This window comes from Pipra filicauda, unplaced genomic scaffold (assembly GCF_003945595.2).
Source record: "Pipra filicauda isolate LSUMZ 115617 unplaced genomic scaffold, ASM394559v2 scaffold53_size3534045_pilon, whole genome shotgun sequence".
NCBI lineage: Eukaryota > Metazoa > Chordata > Aves > Passeriformes > Pipridae > Pipra > Pipra filicauda.
The window spans coordinates 3,346,696-3,360,411 of record NW_024104687.1 but is presented as its reverse complement, the minus strand read 5'-3'; the positions used below and the strand labels follow the sequence as shown (position 1 = coordinate 3,360,411).

General features: G+C 47.4%; 1 protein-coding gene across 2 annotated transcripts in view; it reads right to left on the bottom strand.

The window, feature by feature from the left end:
• LOC113990738 (phospholysine phosphohistidine inorganic pyrophosphate phosphatase) overlaps nucleotides 1-13,716 on the bottom strand; it is an 80,429-nt gene that overhangs the window by 15,822 nt on the left and 50,891 nt on the right. The window lies entirely within an intron of this gene.

Below are 13,716 nucleotides of genomic sequence, written 5' to 3'. Positions count from 1 at the left end.
GGTCCTCAGGTAGTGATCAGCAGATCACAGTAAATCCTGTGGTGAAATCATTCTCTACTGAAAATTACTTGCTGATAAAGACAAGCTTTAAGTCAATGTTAAACCATGCTGCCATTCATACACACGATTTTCCTCATACACAGCTGTTTCCTCCCCAAGAAAGGGCATTTCCTTCCTTCTTTGAGGGGGAAAAACATCATAGCACCACAGAATTTTTTGGGTTGGAAGGAACCTTCAAGGCCACCTAGTTCCATCCCAGATGAAGGAGCAGGTCACTTCAAGGAGAAAGAAAAATTACCCATCAGAGAGAGGCAGACATACAAGGTGACATTTGGACCTCAGTTTAGCTATTCTGCATCTGGGAGATGCTACTTAGATACAAACCCAAAACAACAAGCCAGAATCCCAACCACTTTCCCAAAGGATTAATTAAGGAATCCTCCTCCCAGCCCCCATTCAGAAAGTCTGGCTGGAAACTAAGTAACAGCAACTGTTTACCCCATTAAAGCTCTGCAGTACGAAAGGACAGCCTCCTACAGCTTCCCACAAATTCAGGCAAGATAAACATCTTTGTTATAAACCCAAGAGCCTCTCCAGTTTTATTGAAGGGGCTAGAAAGTGTCAGAGAATGGGAGCTGCTGAATCCAGGCTCTGATTAGCAATTAAGCACTTGGAGAGGGTCAAGGCTCTGGGCAGCAATGCCCTCCCCATTGATGCATATAAAACCTTCTCACATAAATTAACCATCCTGTGATTTTAGTGCTTGGGTATGCCCGTGACAAAGGAGCCCTCGCAGGGCTCTGTGCAGCCACTGGATCCAGCCTCTCCTGCCTGGAAATCTGCAGGGGAAAGTCCAGAGGGCTGTAGACAGACCTGTGCCCCCCATGGGGACAAGCTCTCGGGGTCACCCACACTGCCCCACAGTGCAGGGAGCCTCCTGGATCGGGTATGATCCCTTTGACTTGAACTTCCACAAATTCCACAAATATACTGGTTTTCCAAGGATGGGAGACAGGCAGGGTCTGTGGAGCTCCCCGGCTTCCTGCTCCCCTGATCAACCTGGTCCAGTGGAAGGTGTCCCTGCTCATGGCAGGTGGTTGGAACTGGATTGTCTCCAAGGCCCCTTCCAAGCCAAACCATTCTGTGGCTCCTCGTGCACCACGGGCCGGGGTCCAGCCTCACACAGCCCCGGGGAGCGGCACCCGCCGTGATTTACGCTGGCAGACGGAGGCCAGATCACATCAGGTATTTTCTCCCTGAAAGGTATTACATAAAACCAAAGGCCATTCACGTCAGAGGCCCATCTCCCTAATTAAGGGCCGGGAGGCTCCGTGCTCGGGCTGAGCGTGCGATCAGTGCTCCCGACACAATGTGCCCGCAGAGAGCCTCGCAGAACACGTCTGACGCTGCCGAGGGCTTTGTTTCCCCCCCACACCTCCTTCCCCCAGCGCAAAAAGCTGCAATTGGAAAGCCCTGGTCCTCGGAGGGAGCGCTGGTTTTTATCAGATGGTAACGATGAGTACATCGTGAAATCATTTAATAGTTCTCATTAAATGCCTTGCTGGAGAGCAGCCCTGATTTATGAACACTGTGCTGTGGGTATAAATAAGCTGCACTTTGCTTGTAACACAGCTGGTCAAGAAAATTAATGTTTTGTTTTCCATAACCTTTGTACTCCCCCTTCCTCTGCTACTATGGCAAAGCTCAAGGCGTGTAACTGGATCGTCCTCGGGAAGAGGAGACGCATCCGAAGGGCTTGCAGGGGCTCAGCCCAGCAGTGGAGAGAGAGGCAGGATCCCAAGGGCAGCCCTCGCACTCCAGTTCTCCTGGAACCACTGCCCTTACACGTGGATGTACCTCCCTATTTCAAAGCAAAACCCCAAGTGCTTACAAGCAGACCTGCCTCTCCCGCATTCGTGCTGGAAGTGTTGCTGGAACAGCGTACCCTGGTAAGTTCAGGTCCAAGAAATACTGATATATTTAGCGCCCCTGCATAACCTTCCATACTTAAAAGCCCAGTACTCCTTTTTCTTTTGTGCCCAGGGAACGGGACAAAAGCCACTCAAACCAGATGTACATCCGTCTCCAGAGCAGGGGAAATATGAGACCACTGAGACACAGGACAGTGGCCAGAGACATTTTTTAATGCTTATATTAACCACAGCACCTAATCCTAAGCAAACACTTCATCACTTGCATAGTGTTTTTTGTCAAAAGACCTTTTAGTCCCAGCACAAGGTGTACACTGAGCATGTGACTGAGCACAGGGAAAAACTGCACTTCCAGGGCAGACAGATGTTGAGGAGGCTTAGGAGAGAGTCAGTTTAAACAAGGATAGAGAGAAGGGCTTTGCAATCATATGGTTTGCATCTGGAATTTACAGGCATGATAATTTTATAACCCTCTCCTTACAGTTTTGAAGCAATGCAATATTCTTTGCTGCTGCAGGGACAGGGCTGCAGGAAACATCCTCTTGTGTCTGACAACTTCACGTGACCCTGAGACTGCTCACCGTGTTGTAAAAAAAGGTTGTGGGAAGCTGGCAGAGCAAGTGAGGTGCATATGGGCTCATTTATTTCACGGGCATTAAAACATGGAGTCTTAAAATCAAAGAGTTTCTGCTCACAGCCAGTCTCGTTATATCTCATTCAGAGACACTTCTGGTTTCTTTTATGGTATATATGAGCTTTCCTTCACAGAAGTGACTTCCTAGTGACTTTATGTATTTCTTTTCTGGTTGAAACCAAGAAACCTCTTACTCAACCAACCATTTTTCAAAGGTACATAATGCATGAGGCTGTAAAATCACTGCAAGAAGACAGTCTTAGGCAGGAGGACTCAAAGCACTGAGACAGCCGAGAACAAAACTATGTGAAAATCACCTCAAACTATAGCAGGAAATGTGAGAAAGATTAATCTCTTTTAAGAGCAATATTTTTACATTTCCACAGACATAGCCCCAGCACAGTCACAGCTGTGTGCATTTTCCAGACACTAACTGTGCATGGACTCAGAATCTGCCCAAAACCAAACCTTAGCTATCATCAACCTTAGTTTAGCCACATATTTGGCATTTAAACAAGAAGAAATTAGGAGTTTTTTCCTTGGGAGGCAATACACAGATTTTGGCAACTGCTATTGAGTTTTAAACATTTGAAAGTAATTGCTAATACACAAAGAAGCTGGAATTGAGGGGAATTTTCCCCAGGTTGGAAATCAGTGCTGGCATCCACTCCAACAGCTCTTGAAGTCAGTCAGGCTCAGTCCAACATGTCCTGCCCAGCTGTCAGCACCATCCCCAAAACAAGGATACACACAGACACATTTGAATGTCTGTTTCTCTGAAGATGAAGAAAATTTATATTCCATCATCTTCCTTTAAAATGATGCATAAAGCAGGAAGACAACTTGTTTCACTAGAAAAAATTTATTAGACTAATTTCTAGGGTGCATTTATTCATAAGACAAATTTTTGCTAGGTGATGGATTCAGATGAATCTGACTTAGAGACTCTGGCTCTTCTCTCCCATTAGTTCCTGTCTCTATAATTAATAGGGATTTAATTATTTCTTGGAATATACTTATGCAAAAACATATCAGTTTTGCAGAGGTCATTAACTCCAGGGCTTCTGCTGAGCCACAGTGACTCCATGGTTGATCCTGAGTTGATGCAGGTCCCAATCCAACTTTTCCTGGTATGAACCTTTGTTTCATTTTATTGCTATTTGGGTTTATGAGAGAAGCTGGGAAGGAACAGAGGACGTGAAGAACACTCTTTTGCCTCTGACACTGGCCTGGTGTGTGACCTGAGGTCATCACTTGGCCTTTCTGTGAATTGGTTTCCCCAACTGAAAAGTGAGAATAACAACACTTTTCTCCTTTGTGTGAGCACCTTAAAACTTCATTAGGGAAAAAAAAGATACAAGAGAATGAGGTATTTCCAGTCCCTTCACGATTAGGTGGGGAGAAGATTCAGTGATGGAAGAATCTGTGGCCAAGCCCTAAAGAGGATGGATCAGTCACAAACTGTTTGGAATGATGCCCTGGCCAGCTGGGACCCATAAATGGGTTTTGGTGTTGACTTCAAGAACATCAGAGTTTGACCTATGTCACAGGGCCCAACCTGTAAACCAGAAACAGCAGGATTTCTGTCTTCCCATTCCCTCTCTCCAACACAGATTTGTGTTCTTCAAGGACAGACTGTGTCTTACCTAAACTGTTAAACTCAGTTTTGGTAGGAACCTGGAGGATTATTGAAAGGCAATGAAATAACCCTGCAAGCAACACGACTGGCAATAAGAGGAAGAAGAGTGAGAGAGCAGGAGGGAGAAGTTGTTTGTGAATCAGCACTGAGCCCTTTTGGGCTGGAGCAGCTGTCTGTGGGGCACCTGGTGTGGGCACATTTCAGTGATAAATTTGTTTATAAAGTATGGGATAAATCTTGGCCTCTACCATCTGTGAGCAGCTTCCTTTGACTTGAGTGGGAACTGGTTCCTCACAGGATTTGTCTCTGTGGAATGTCTTGCATGTTTAAAAAAGAGGGAGGAAGAGCCCTCTCAGATAATCATCAGAGAAATGATCTTGGCTTTTCTAACACCAATACCAAGAATACAACTGATAAAACCTCTTAGAGCTGGTCTCTGCCTCGTGATTGCCTTTCTGCCAGCAAAAATTTGAAAACTGGGGTTGGTTGCTTGCGTGCAAGGATGTTCCCTGCACAAAGTTTCTGCTAAATGTATACAAGAAAGCTATGGCCCTGCTTTCCTTCCACTGCACCAAGTCTTGGGCCTGCAAAGCCATACCCATGGAATCACAGCATGGTTAAGGTCAGAGAACACCTCTAAGGTCATCCAGTCCAACCACGAACTGGTTGGACTGGTAGTGCATCCTCCATGCACTAACTGCACAGCTCTCTGCAGCAGTCATGGAAGCCCCACACCAGACACTGGAATCAGAACCCACAGGTTCGTGTTTGACACCCATGTTTAATGATCTCTTTGTGGCCTTTCACAAACCAATTAGTCTGTACTGCAATTTTAAAACGTACAAAGCAGAGCAAAAATACCACCAGAGAGCTGGGCATGATAAGCAGAGCACTGACAAAAGCATGCTTTGAGGATCATCTAAACATGTTCCAAGTCCCCTTTTCCCACCTAGACATTATTTGCATGTGCTCCCAAGGCTCCAACATGCTTTAGAGATGGGTGAAGTATTAGGATTACGATCAGACAAACTGCTCTCCTTCCTTCTGGTTTACCCATTCTGTGCAAACCCCTGGACCAGCAACACATTGGTTACTTCCCCCTGGACAGGGGGATAGGAGCAGCTACTCCTCAGAGCAAGTACTTACAGTCACTGCCCCCAAGGAAGGGAGCTGCTGCCAGGAATTAAAGGTAGCCAGCCGTTCCTTGCTTACTGTAAATATTTTGCAGCCAATAATTACAGCCTGTTTCAATCCTCCGCCCTGGAAAAAGCTTGCTGTTCCCAAGGCAGAGGCAATCCAACTGTCAGTGACTGCTTCTTCCAACACCTCCAGCTTCCCTTTGGAGTCCTTCCGGGGTTCTCCAGCCTCCAAAGGCCCATGACCAACAGGCTGACTGTCCCTGAGGGAGGTGGTGGCTTTGGCTGGCAGAGATGTCCGCCCCATGCTTGAACAGGTCGAGCCACTTCTTGCCCAAACAAGTGAATGACAACAAGCAGCCGCCTCAGAAAGAGTTAAAACAAAGAGTTCTGCTAACACTTAAATGCTACAAATCTTTTCAGTTAAAATAAATTATTCAGGAGATGTCAGCCTCCCGTCAGCACCATCTGAGCTACATTTTTAATAGTTCTGTGCACTGAACACATTCTGTCATAATATCAGTGATACTGAGCTGCGAGACGATGAAGGGGGAAATGCAAAGCACGCTGTGAACATGAAAGACTGAGCTGCTTTCTCTTAATGGCCATGGGACACGTGTCGCCCAAGGCAGAGGAGGGATCAGTGGTGTTGGTTACACTGCAGAGGAGTAAAACAAACAGAAATAATGCACTGACTTCAGGAATTATTGCAGGAGCCTCTTTATTTTCTCTCCAAAGCACTATCCTACCCAATGGATAATTCACCCACCACCTTCCACTGTCTTAGGTCTCACTTACTGTGAATTAATCCACAGTGTGACTCTACCAGATTTTTCCAAACATAAGCTGGAATCAGGATCTAGCCTCAAGGTTGCACGGATATATAACTTAACAAGGAAGAGTCTTCTCCTCCATGTCTGTAGGAATAACAAAAAAAGAAGGGAGCATTTCTCTTTGCCCCAGATGCTAAAATAACCACCTCGCTGACCCCTGTATTCATTTACTTGTCCAGATCACAATCCACCTGGCTAAATGCTTCTACTTCCCATCCTGTTTCAGTCCCAGAAGATGGAAGAGAGGAAAAGGACCAGATTTCCCACAGGGAAGCTGTTTGGGGTAAATAACCCCGAGAGAAGAGCCTCAGGGGAAACTGGCTGTTGAGAAGTGACCTCAAATTTCCACACTTCTTACTTCTGAGTAAGAAAACAAACTTTGCCCCAAGTGCTTTCTGTCTGCAGCTTCACCTGCTTCAGATTTTACCTGAGAGAGAAGGAGACGAGTAACTGCAAGGCTGTTGCAAATCAAAGGATAGAAAAGGGATGGGAATATGGGAGATCCACAGCCTCCTCCAGCAGCATTGTGGGGCACACCAAATCCCAAATTCTGAGGAGCAAACACCACCTGTGTCTTCTCTCTTCCTACAAACAGGAACAGCTCCTGTCGCAAGGGCAGCAGCAGCTCAGTAGGTCTGGTTTGCTCTTAGGTATAACTCAGTAAGGTTAATTAAGGATGTTGTACTAACTGGTGGTTTTCCTGAGACAAACTAAGACCTAAGAGATGACTGGTCAGGCCAGCATATGGAGGATGGAGGAAGAAAGGGCCAAGGTTTGGCAGGGGTTATGGAAAAAAAACGCAGCCTCTTGTTCATCGCTCAGAGGTAACGACGAGCACGAGGCGTGAAAGCCTCTGGGTGCCCACACACACTCCCACTGTTCACCAGCCACCTCCTTGGGACTTGAAGGAATTCTACAAAGCACAAAAATGCTGTGGTCAGCTCTGAGTGGGCTCGATGGCTGAACAGGCTGCAGAGAGAACCCGTACATGCCCAGGCTGGAATGAAGAAAATCCAAACGCAAATATGCCGAAGGATCGCTTACAGAAAGGTCCCCTGGGGAGTGGCAGAAGGAACCTGTACCAACAGGGTGGTTTCTGGGAGTTAGGCATGTGCCCAAGGGAGAACTGAGTGATGCCATTGACCCCAGGGGGTGCAGGAAGGGCACTGAAGCCTGAAGGGAAAACTGAACTGCGAGCTCAGAGGCAACAACGCTCTCAACCACATGAAAAAGAGAATAACAGCCCCCTGCAATAAAGCCAGAACTCCATCAATTTTCCCATTTTGATTTGCACCTGCTCCCTCAGCTGTAAAACAGCTTAACCCTACTGGGTTTCATCTGCCACAGCTTTGTACCTCACAAACTTGGACTCAAGGAGGGTGAGTGGCCCTGTGGTCAGGAACAGTGTGCTTGGTAAAGGCTGATCAGCATCTTGGAGAGATCCAGAATCCAAGAGCAATCCATCATCCAGGCCAGAGCACAGAGGATACAAGTGTGGGCTGAGAGTCAGCTATTGTGTGGATGCACCTACAGAACATTTGGTGGAATAAGGATAACAAGGAAAACAGGAAGCCTGAGGCTGTTTGCCCAAGGACAGTGATTATAACAGTGCCTGTCTTTGCAGCATACAATGGATATTCCTGTTGTCACGTGCCACATGAGGAGGAACATCTGGAGAAATATCTTTCTTTGGATACCTGGGAGGGTGAGAAACCCTCATCCCATCAAGCACCAGGATGGAGAAGCAGAGCAAGGATGAGGATGGGAGGGGGTGGGGAGAGCCAGCTGCCTTTTTTGGGAGTGATGCTGCCTGAGGTATCAGGGAGATCACTTCCCTTCCATGTCTCCCACTCACCCCTTGGAAAAATAGTTATTTGACATTCACAAAATAAATACTGTTCTTTTCCAGAAGTACTGAGTGGTAGATCAGCACCAAGATCTACCACAAAGAATTAATTCTGGGCCTGACCTGGTACTGGTACCTCCAACAGCAGCTGTGCTCTTTTAAATGGAATTTTTGGCAAGGATAAAACTGAGCCCAGGCAATACTGATCTCCTTGGGGAAAGCACATTTCTGGCTGCTCTCTGGAAAGCTGTTCTTTGCCTTGTCATGTTACTGTCCATCCACTCCAGCAGTCCCACTCGTTCCCTGGGAGGCTGAAGACAGTTCTAGGTATCTCCAGAGCTGGTCTGTGTTAACATGGGCAGTGGAGGAAACAAGAAACTCACCCACAGTGCAGCAGCCAGAGGTGCAAAAATGCGGTGACCTTGTGAGTAGTGAAGGCAGGCCCAACCCAGAGCACTTTGTGCTGTTTGGAGCCAATCTGGCAGTGGCTGCATTAAGAATGCACAGACTTGAATGTGGAACATGCGTTTGGTGAGAGTAATAAAACACCTGAGCAGGAAAGCTGGGGCTGTTGAGCCTCCTTCTCTCTCTTGGAAGCCTCAAAATTGCCTCTGGATTATGACTTTGGGGGTGAGAGCATGATCAAACAGGTGGGCTGAGAGGTGCAGAGGTTTTATCCTGCCATCTGTCCCCAGAGAGCACGTGTCAGAAATAAAAAGGATGAGTGGGAAAATGACTGGCAGCAATGGAAGCAGCAGGATTTTGAAACGCCAGCAAAGCTGGGCCAGGTCCAAGCTGGTGCCCGCTCTGGCCGAGCCCTGTTCTTGATTTAAACCCCTAAAATTAGTTGCTGCAAACCCCCGAGGTCCTTTCTCTGAGAGGGTTTTTTGGATTCTATGAAACACTGATCCACTTCAAGCATCCCCTGTGACGGCTGCAGCCGTGGCTGGGAGTGGGGGCCACCGAGGGTCCCCAGCAGAGAGGGCTCCCCAGGGACACCCAGACCTGGGTGACTGCTCTGCAATCCCAGGAGATTTTAGGGTAAAGCCAGCCTGGTTGTGCCCCAGGGAGCTAATGCCATGCAAAGCCCCTCTGCTGGGGAGCAGGAGGATGCTCCGGTTCAGGTGCCTGCCCAGTGCGTGAGGCTGCCAACGTGGGAAGGGTTAAGGTAACCACAGTCCCAGGCTTGTTTACCCTGAGCATTAGAGAGGGATAGTTTGCTGAGAACACACTGATCAATATCTCCCAGCTGCCAGTTTAATCAGGATTAAGTGAGCAGCTATTAATTTTGCTCTTTTCCAACAACATTCAGCCGCCGTGTGAAAATGCTTCTTCTATCACAAACAAATTAACCTTGATACCATCTATCCAGACATTTTAAAAGGACTTAAAAAAAGAAAACCCCAAATCAAAACACTAACAAGAAGGGCCAAGACCAATAATCTGGCTTTAATTAGAAGCTTTCCAGTGAGTGGCTCACAGCAGGAGGATGAAGCAGGAGGAAGGCAGGGGTGCTTAAACAGAGCCAAGGTGTGCTTGGCTGGGAGCTGGGTGTTGAGACAAGGCTGGATGGACACCTGCAAAGCCACCTTTGAAGTGTTTAGAGTCATAAAGCACTGTGCAAGAGCAGGAAGCAGCAAAGAGGTTCCCAATGCCCCTTCCCAGGCCACTGTCAGAGCAGAGACACCTCCTTGGAGTGCAGGGACATGGCCAGACACAGGTGTCACCACAGCAGGAGAGGTTTGACTCCTCAGTCACGCTGTTTTACTGCCAACGAGGCAAATCCTGCAGGCCCGGAGCGTCCACCCCTCCCAGCAAATTTCAGGAAATATTTTAACGCGCCGACTGGCGCAGTTGGCGGCTCAGCCGCAGGCGCTGAATATTTTTGTACGTGCAGAGCTGCTTCTCTTCTGAAACACATCCACCTTTGGCGAGGGGTGGCAGGCAGCCACCCGGCCCAGCGTGCGGCTCCGCATACAAACACGCCGCAGCAATTCAGCCTGGGCTGCGCTGGAGCTCTTTGGGACTGAGCTCCCCAGGCTAAAGACGACAGACGCTTCCAGATCCACGAACAAACGGCCACGGCGCAACCGCCCCGAAGAGCCAGCTTCTGCTGTTTTGTCTGCTTTGTCCTACAAAGTCTCTTATTCTCATCCACGGGGTGACTCATGGAGGAAGAGGACGCATCCTAGGAAGACGGGAAGCGGGATGCACAGAAGCCCAGCCTCGAGCTTTGTAAAAGCCCTTTCTCTCAGCTATTCTGTACATTGCAAAGGCACCAGAAGTTCTCTGAAAAAAGGATGACAGACGTGGCTGGACTTTCTTTCCAAGCTTCCTCTGAAATCACACTTGGCACAGCAGCCCCGGCCTGTTGAAAGAACATGGGAACGTGCGTGGCAAGAGCTGCTCTCAGGTTGGAGCTCTCTGGGCTTTTCTAAGCCATCTGGGCTCTGATTTAGCTTGCAAGTCCGTAAGTCCCAAATGAAAACTCAGCTCCTAACCCAAGGGTTCAGCTCGGGGTCGATGGCAGAGGAGTGGCTGAAGAACTCATTCTTAATTCCTCCAGGTTAAGAGCAGTGGGGAAAGGTCTTTGCCACCACAAAGAAAAACTCACCTGATCCTTTCTCATTTCTCAACTCCACTGCCTCGACTAGCTGGAAAAATTCTGCTACTATTTCTCATCTGCTGGAAAAGGAGCGAGAGACCCAGTGCAGGCAGAGCTCAGGCAGCTGATGAGTTTCTCAGCACTGGGTTATACAACCCTCCTTCCAGCCAGCAGAGCAAGGCAGTGTTTGAAATGCTGGTGCTCTCCATCTAACCCTGAAGCTGAAGTCCCACCTGGATTAAGTTTTCTACCACCATGCCCAGGTGAAAACCAGGGTGCCCACCACCATGCCCAAGTGGCAATGGTGAGCAGCCCTAGACCAAACAATCCTGGTGCAAACACCACCTGCTGTAAATCCTCATCCTTTATGTAGCTCCAAAGCTTTGAGAGATGCAGGGACATCTGTCTCTCTCCTTTCTCCATGTGGACCCAGAGAAGTCCCTGAATTCTGCCCTCCTGGCTACACTACATAAGGCACAAAGACCAGGCCATGAGGTGGGGAAGCACGTCATGATCGGTGACAAGTCTTTTCAGAGCAAACCTCAAAAGTCTTTCACTGCAGAGCTCTGCTTCCTTCCGCTCTGGTCTGCACAAACCATTTCTGAATTGCAAAGTGACACCCAGCCCTGATTAATAGATGTGTGGCACCGGGCCTCCACCCTCCCCACTTGTGTCAAGAACTGTGTTGATATGAATTAAACTGAAGAGCTATTGTTCCAGTCGGGCCACGTTAAGCCATATTTTGCCCAGAAGAGCAGAGATTGGAGGGAGGCTGGCACATGGCAGAGCAGGTTCAGATAGCTCTGAAGGTCAAGCCAACTCCACCGTGGAGGGCTAAAAGCTTTCTGTGCCAGGTACGATCGTGGATAAAATTATGTTCTCCAAGGACTGGATATAATCCAGGTGACAGCCGTTACCCAGCGCTGCCTCTGGGAACATTAAAATGAGACTTTGCGCTGTTTCTTTAAAGATCTTGGAGAGTTTTACAAACATTAGGGATCTAAATCTCTCAGTGCTCCCAGGGCGCAATATAAACCGTCTGGGATACCCACCGAGGCAGGTTTGGAAGTGCCAATGACTCTTTCATTTGTTTTACTGAAAGGGAAACTGAGGCCCCAGGGGAGTCGAGCCAACAATTCCTGATTTGAATGCCTGATGTTAGGCAACTCATCTGCGTGAAGAAATCATTTACAATTTTTACCTTTCTTTTTTTTTTTTTTTAATCAGATTAAAGTATTACAAGGTTGATCCCCTTCCAGACAGCTTGGTTGGCTGCATTATGTTTCAACACTTGGATTTTTCCCACAAAAAACACCACCACGATATCTCAGAAATTCGACCATACGCCTGCATGTGCTTACACAGGGAGCCTTGAAAATGGCAACACCAAATAAGTATTCCCCACAAACACAAAAATTCCCTTTGAATATTACAACTGTTAGATAAAATATATACTTACTACTGCATAATTAAAAAAGTCTCTGCAACTTTAATGCATACTGCCCTTGATCATGTGGAAGCAAGGAAGAACAAAATCATTAGAAGCTAAATTATTCTAGTAGCCTATTATCATGGTGTAATCTTATTAAAGAAAATTCATGCTGGTGTAGCCTCTTACCTTCACCACTTACAGAAGAGCCATGTGGTGCAGTTCTGAGTGCACAGAGATAATAAAATTACAGTGAATTATGCAGCCTGTGTATGGAAAAAGGAGCATAATTCCATCCCTTCGAGGAGGGATGCTGATTTTTCTCAGTGAGGCGACACCAGTACTACTCAGTTGCTGTGCATAAAGGGACTATTCATTACTATCTGCAGACAAGCAATTTTGGAGAAGATCTAGGGGCTGCCAGTGCAAAAAGGCACAGCTTGCTGCCGCGGCTTGGCCATCAGCCAGTGCCAATCCCTGGCTCCAACAGCGGCCACGGCGTCGCTCGCTGTGGGTGCCTGTCTCTGCCCACCCAACAACCCGGGCACTGCCAGAGCATCCCCTGACACAGCCAGCCTGGGCTAGTGGAAGGTGCCCCTGCCCATGGCAGGGGGGTTGGAACTAGATGATCTTTAAGGCCCCTTCCAACCCAAACCATTCTGCGGTTCCAATTCCATGAGTTAGGGACACACAATATGGAGCTTGTGCTGATTTAAACATCATAAGGGAGAAAGGCCTCGCTCCCCTCATCACCTGCTGTGAAGGACAGGCACACAATTAAAAGTTTTTTGCAAATGTTAATTACAGTGGACTTAGCTAATGACCAATTGGTATTTTGATTGTATTAAGTTTCTAAGTGTAATGAACTTAACTGAAGTGTGGATTACAATCTTGCTCTAATTAAAACAAAAACGTGTAACACATATTTAGCTATCAGAAAGAGCTTTAACGGCTGTTTGGGGTCAAACTGTTGAAAATATTAATGTGTTGTCTAAAGCCTGCAGCACTTAATTAGATTCTTCATCCAAGTGGAATTCATGTTACTTCAAAGGATGCATCCAGATAAGATTTTATTGTGCACTCAGAAACAGATGGAATATGGATCTGGACTGTTACTTCCATGCTACCTCTCCTTTGCTCTTCAGTTCTGGACAGGAATCCTGACTTCTTCAGTCCCCTCCAGCCCCGTGGCTTGGGGAAGAGATGGGGACAGCTTGTATTTTTTAACCTTTTGCATATCTAATTTCTGAGCATTTTGCCTACCACTGCAGTAAGAGCTGTACCATTTGCTGCCTTGCTTTGGGCACAAAGGGTAGATCAGGGAGGTCACTGTTACCTTGCAATACATGGATAGAGATTAAACAACACACCTTGCTACCAGCAGCCACGGGGAAAAGGTGTTCAGTGTTCGTACATCAGTAGTGGCCAAGCAAAGCTGGGATCAGAAAAGTAAAGCAGAGCTCAAGAGACCACAGGGTTGAAATGCCAGGAATCCAGGAGGGCAGGATTAAGCAGGGAAGAGCTCACAGCTCTTGTCTGCACTGTGCTACAGCTCTGCCTCTTGGCTTTGCAACCCTAGGAAGAACTGACACACTTTAATCCAACTTCTTAATGCCAAATGAAGAATGGACTGGAAACAGGATGTTCTCCCTGGAAAGCACTG